Source organism: Trichosurus vulpecula, chromosome 6, assembly GCF_011100635.1.
Source record: "Trichosurus vulpecula isolate mTriVul1 chromosome 6, mTriVul1.pri, whole genome shotgun sequence".
Classification (NCBI taxonomy): Eukaryota; Metazoa; Chordata; class Mammalia; order Diprotodontia; family Phalangeridae; genus Trichosurus; species Trichosurus vulpecula.
The window spans coordinates 141,789,428-141,796,416 of NC_050578.1; the positions used below are offsets into that span (position 1 = coordinate 141,789,428).

Sequence of the window (6,989 nt, forward strand, 5' to 3'; positions counted from 1 at the left end):
ATTACCAGCAGAGCAGGCTCGTCTTTGAAGAGGCAGAGGAACTAGAGACCAAATTGTCCACATTCACTGGATTATGAAGAAAGCAAGGAAGTTCTGGGAGGAAAACCAAAACAAAGAAATAAATAAACAAAGAAACCCCAAAACATCTACTTATGCTTCCTTTAAAGCCTTTCACTGTGTGGATCACAACAAAATGTGGCAATTCCTCAAAGTGATGAGAGTACCAGATCACCTTACTTGTCTCCTGAGGAACTTGTATGCAGGCCAAGAGGCAGAAGTTAGAACCAAAGATGGAACAACTGATTGGCAACCTTTTTTATGTAACTTGTATGCATCATGCAAAATGTGAGATCTGATGATTCAAAGGCTAGAACTAAAGTTGTTGGGAGAAATATAAAAAAAATCTCAGGTATACAGGTGATATCACTCTGATGGTAGAAAGTGATAAGGAATTAAGAAGCCTCTTGATGTAGGTGAAAGAGGAGAATGTAAAACCTGGCTTGACATTTAACATAAAAAGTAAACACAAAGATCTTGGCAACCAGTCCCCACTTCCTGGTAAACAGAGGGAGAAAGAAATGGAAGAAGTGTCAGATTTTATATTCCTGGACTCAGAGATCACTGCAGATAGCAACAGCTATGAAATTAAAAGATGCTTGTTCCTTGGAAAGAAAATGACAAATCTGGACAGCATACTAAAAAGCTGAGACATCACCTTGCTGACAAAGATCTGTATAGTCAAAGCTATGATGTTTCTAATAGCAATGTATGGCTGTAAGAGTTGGACTATAAGGGAAGCTGAGTGCTGTAGAATTTACACTTTTGAATTGTGTTGGAGAAGACTTTTGAGAGTCCCTTGGACAGTAAGGAGATCAAATCAGTGAACACTTAAAGAAATTAATTCAGGCTTTTGCAGGTTGATGGGGAGTGAGGAGGCAGCACCATGAAGGCCTCGGGCACCCTGATAGAGTATAAGGTAGTTGCATGATGCCTGCCTACTCCCAGTGCTGCATTCCAGAAGATCTTTGCTCCTAATCATGTTGTAGCAAAGTCCTGATCGTGGTACTTTGTTTCTCAGCTGAAAAAGATGAAGAAGTCTTCTGACAAAATTGTATATTGTGGACAGGTCTTTGAAAAGTCCCCTCTTAAGTGAAAAATGTTGTCATCTGACTGTGATAAAATTCCAGGAGTGGAACCCACAACATGTGCAGGGAGTACAGGGACCTGACCACTGCTGGTGCCATCACTTAGTGCTACCAAGATATGGGAGCCCATCACTGAGCCAAGGCCCACTCCATCCAGATCACGAAAGTGGAAGAAATTCCTGCCAGCAAGTGCCGCCAGGCCACAGTCAAGCAGTTTCATGACTCCAAAATCAAGTTCCCTCTGCCCCACAGAGTTCTGCATCACCAGCACAAACCACACTTTAGTACCCAGAGGCCCAACACTTTATTCTAAGCACAGAGGCAAGGAGGCACCAGTTTTATTTGATCTGTTTAAATTTCTCAATTGGAAACCCCCAAAAAATAAAATAAAAAAGAAATTAATTCAGGCTATTCATTAGAAGGTCAAATATGGAAGCTGAAACTTAAATACTTTGGCCATATGATGAGAAGATGGATTCATCAGAAAAGACCTTGATGTTGGGAAATATTGAAGGCAAAAGGAAAAGGGAATGGCAGAGGATGAGGTGGATAGATAGTGTCATGGAAAAAATGAACATGAACTAGGATAGACTTCAAGGTATAGTGGAGAATAAAAGGGTCTAGCGTGTTTTGATCCACGGGGTCACGAAGAGTCCAACTTTACTGAAAGACTGAACATCAAAACAATTTACAAGAGGGTAAAATAATCCTTATTGGTAGACTTTTCAATGAAGAGGTAGGATTAACGTCTTCTTAGCTCCTCTTAGGCAGTTAGGTGGCACAGTGGGGAATGGCAAACTACTCCAGAATTTTTGCCAGGAAAACCCCAAAATAGGGTCACAGAGAGTTGGGCATGACTAAAACGACACACAGAAAAAGCCTCTCCTCAGGGACAACTAGGTGGTACTGTGGATAAGAGTGCTGGGCCTGGAGAGAGGAAGACTCATCTTCCTGAGTTCAAATTTGGCCTCACACAATTACTACCTGTGTGACCCTGAGCAAGTCACTTTAACCCTGTTTGCCTCAATTTCATCATCTGTTAAATGAGCTGAAGAAGGAAATGGCAAAGTACTCCATTATCTTTGCCAAGAAAACTTCAAATGGGGTCATCAAGAGTCATACACCAATGAAAAGGACTGAACAACAAAGCTTTCCCCCATTATAGAATCACTGGGAGATGGGATTAATGCTAAGGAAATGAGACTAGCCCTCAGGTGCCTGGAGTCCTCAGGTGATGGCAGTAGTCTCTAGGATCCTGGATTAGTCTGCCAGAGATGGGATTTGTCCTAAGGGATCTGAGTCCTCTCTTGCAAGCTGGTTGAGCATTGTACCCAAAGGTTTAGCAAATTTAACACACAAGAGTACTTGAGACTGACTCTGTCCCAATGGTGGACTTTGTACAATAGAAAGCTGACTCTGAAGTCAGGAAAACCTGGGTTCAAGTCCTACCTCAGAATCAATGAATCAATAATCATTTATTTAACACTTCTTACATTCTGTGCCAGGCTTTATGTATAGAAATGAATGATTTAAAAAACATCTATTAAGAACTTATTATGTGCCAAAAATTGTTCTAAACCCTTGGAATATAAACACAAAAACCAAAGTCAGCACATGACTTTATATTCTGAGAGTGGAGACAACATACATAGCGGAATAGTGATAAAGGGTGAGGGGAACTTTGACTGGACCTTATGGTACAGAATTGATGCAAAGTATTCAAGAATAATGGGAGAGTTAATTTAATCATAGTTCATGGTTCCATAGCTGGAGTCAGTCAATCAATAAATATTTATTAAATACCTCCTGGTACTATGCTAAGCCCTGGGATACAAAGAAAGGGAAAAAAGCAGTCTCTGCTCTCAAAAAGCTCTAAGTCTAATAGGTGAGACAATATGCAAATGCAAACAATTAACAGAGGGAAGACATTAAAATTAAAGGGGGTCAGAAAAGGTGGTGGAATTTTAGCTGGGACTTGAAGTGAATAGGAGGCAGAGACGAAGAAGGAGAGGACAACAACCAGTGAAAATGCCACAAAACAGGAGAGAAAATGTCTTCTTTGAGGAACAATGAGCAGGCCAATATCACTGTATCATCAGGGAAGTAGCGGGTGGTGAGGACTAAAAAGACTAGAAAGATAAGGAGAGGGAGGCAGGTTATGTTGAACGTCAAAAGGAAGATTTTTCTATTTGATCCTGGAGGTAATGGGCACCACTGAGAGAAGAAAAGGACAAGATGGTGGGGGACAAGTTGAATGGCAAGAAAGAAGAAGTGGCTGGGAAGGAGAAGATGTACGTAAAATTGAAGGTTAAATGAGTTGTGAGTGGGCATTTTCTGGAAATAGTGTGGAAAAAGCAGTTATGAATCAGGAGAGCCCTAGAGTGGAGGTTTCTCCAGTACAGGAAGGTGGCAGTGAGACAGTTCTTGCCCTTAAAGAACTTACATTCTATCAACATCCTATCTGTTTCTGTCACTTAAACTTTCAGTGCCCTGCCTGTATCTCTAACAATGTAAATTATATATTAGTTGCTTATTTTTTTTCCTCGATTTTTCAAAGAGGACTAATGAAGTCACAGGGTGATGTCTTGGATTTAAGTGAGGCAGAGTTGAACAAAGTCCTCAGCTTCACTCTCTTCTAGAGTAATCAAAGTCCAGTGACAAGATGAAAGTCAATATGAATGGCAAGGTCTGAGATGTAGTGGATGACCTTGGTGTCTTTGATGTCTGACGAAGCTCTGAGAACTCCATAATGCCTACTTTAGCTACCTTCGTGGCTGTTAGAACAAATCGTTCTCTTCCACCTATTCCACTGGAGTGGGTTGAGGGGGAGTCTTCACATGCATAGGGTAGACATCCCCCTAACTTAATGATGGGTTTGAGGCCTGTTGGTTACCCTCAGCCTGGGTTAGCCCGTCAGCCAAAGTGGTTTATCAGGGTGTGGCTGCCATGCATTCTACAGCCTCTTGGAGCTACAGGAAAGAGTTGGGTAAAGGTTGACAACAAAGGTAGATGAGCAGCACTGAAAAGAATTCCTTCCCTAGGAGTTCCTTATACTGACAAAATCACAAGTCTGGATAAAAAGAATGAACTATCCTCAAGAAAAAAATGGGGTCCTCAACAAAAGTGTGCTATTCTCCTATCAGTTCTTCCTCCATCTCCCCGACTGGATAGCTCCCCCCTAGACAGCCAGACCATTGAACTTAAAGTCAGGAAGGCTCAGGTTTAAAGACTGCTTAATTTACTAGCTTTCTGACTGTGGGCAAGTCACTTAACCTCTGCCTCAGTTTCCTCAACTGTAAAATAATGAGAATAACAGCACCTACCTCAGAGAGTTGTTGCGAGGATCACATGTAATAATACTTGTAAAGCACTCAGTGCACATAGTGCCGGTGCAGTACCTAATAAATTCTTATTTCTCTCTCTTCCTTCAAGTTGCTCATGATTTCTTACTGCCTCTGATTTATAAGACGATGGCATTTAGTTAATTTTCAGAATTATTGGACATCTACTTTTCACCAGCACCAGGCATCATTATTCAGAGATACTAATTTCATAAACAAAATCTCAATGATCTAGTGACAGAATTGTTACCTACTTTGGAGAGCTTTGTGTTTGGTATCAGCACTGCACTATATGGCTTTTTTATTGTGGAGTTACTGCAGATGTAGGGTTAATGATGGAACTCTCCAATGGTACTTCCATGACAGGGTGAAATTTGTCATTTATAATGGTCTCAGAAAAATCCTGTCCAAGAACATTGCATAACTACAAGTCACAGACAGTAAAAGATAAGTTCCATATATGAATGCAATCTATAACATCTCAGTAGGGACATCTTGACAACAGGGTCAAGAGAATATAGGAAATACACACTTCTCAGTATTTACAGATCAGTCACACCTGCCAACCCTTGCTACGGCTGTAAAGTTAAACCAATGTTCTATTTGCAGATTCAAGGACATGGAAACCAGATTATATAAAAGGACCACCCAAAAGAGCATGCTGTTCAAAATTGTTCCAAATAAAGCTTGGGGAACATTTTAAAAGTTTACAGAAACTGTTGTTTAGTTAGTTATTTATTTACCTGAGAGCAAAATTCCAAAGTTATAATTAGAAAGAGTTCAATTAGATACTTACTTGTTTTTATTTTTAATCTAATTTTATCTTTTTTTAATTATCAAAATAGTTTTTCCTCAGAATCCCTTTCCCAATTGGAAAAAATAAAAAAAAAACTCTTTTAAGAAATATGTACAGTAAAGAAAAACAAATCCCCCCATTGGCTGTGTCCAAAAAACCTATGCCTCTTTCTGCACACTAAATCCATTATCTCTCTGTTAAAAAGTAGTTAGTGTGCTTCATCTGTCCTCTGAAATTATGGCTAGTCATCTTATTAAGGAGAGTCCATAAGTCTTTAAAAGTTGCTTACTTTGTCTATTGTAATAGGACTTTGCACATATCCAGATCATCTACCATAGAGATCCCCACATGGCTCTCCTAAGCTAGGAGTTTTCTTTTGGGAGAAGGCATCCCGTATTCTCCTACCGTGTGGGCAGGAATAGCCCTTTCTATCAACTGTGTAGACAGAATAAGCTGCATCTTTAAAACTACCAGATTGAAACAGTCTCACTTTCTTTTTAGTTTCATCCAGAAAGTAAGAAAGTTGAAGTTCATCCATAGCATGGTACCATGAATTGAGCTGGAGGAATGACAAACTACTTTCCCCGTATTCTTTATGGCCCAATGGTCCTGAAAAACAGACTTGGGGTTTTGGTCCACTTCATTTATCATTTTCAGTTCCTGTCACAGGTAGTGGAATCCAAAGACCCAGACATGAGCCAAGGTGACCTTGAAGGAAGGATTTCAGGCCAAATGTTTAGCCAGCCAACCCAACAGGGAAGTTCTGAGAAGCCAGGGTACCTGGGACTTAATCCCAAGGAAGGCTTTGGGCACACAACTTAATGGAATTGTGCTTTATAGAAAGCACACTAAGCTGTGAACTTGATCCTCTTTAATTTCCCAGTAAATGAAGAGGTGCAGGGGTTCAATTTGTAGGTCCTAATCAATTAATAGGATAGCATTATATTCCCCAGGGGTCAGGGATGATGTTTGCATATTCATTCCTGTTATACCTGTTAAGGAAAAATTTTCTTGTAGGAGCTAATCCAAATGCTAATTGGTGGTTAAATTGAACTGAAAACAACTGGTGGGGGCTAGAGCCAATGGAGAGACTAGATACCTCCAATCCCCAATCTTCATTTTTTTTTTTTGGATTGTCTCTCTACCTCGCCTCTCCCTTAACCTCCCCTTCTTGGAACTCCTGGTTTCCATCAAGTATTAGCTATCAAATTTTACTTTCTACATGAAAGATTTTTCTACTAATTCCTCTCCTAGCATGATTGTTCTCCTTCCCACAACTACCTTGTATTAATTTTGTCTATGTCATTTCTATAATTATTATGTTATGTTATATTATGGTATGGTATGTGATATGCTATGTCATGCTATGCCATATTATATAACACATCATATACCATATCATGTCACATAATATCAGTTATGTATATACTTATTATATATGTGTTATGCTTTCTCCTCCACTAGAATATAAGCTTCCTGAGGGCAGTGATTATTTCACTTAGCAGTTAGCACAGTGCTTGATAAATAGTAAGCACTTAGTAAATGCCTGTTGATTGACTCATAGAGAGTAAACCCATGATAGAAGAGATAAGACGAAAATATAGAAAAGAAGATTAGAGCCAGACTATGGAGAGCCTATAGTACCAGGTTAAAGAAAAAAAAATCATGGGGTAGAAAGATCTCTGGCAAGATGACTCAGGATACTCT

General features: G+C 39.7%; 1 pseudogene; it reads left to right on the forward strand.

Annotated features, from left to right (window-relative positions):
• The first annotated feature begins 943 nt into the window (after positions 1-943).
• Positions 944-1,458, forward strand: LOC118855368 (annotated as a pseudogene).
• Positions 1,459-6,989: the final 5,531 nt, after the last annotated feature.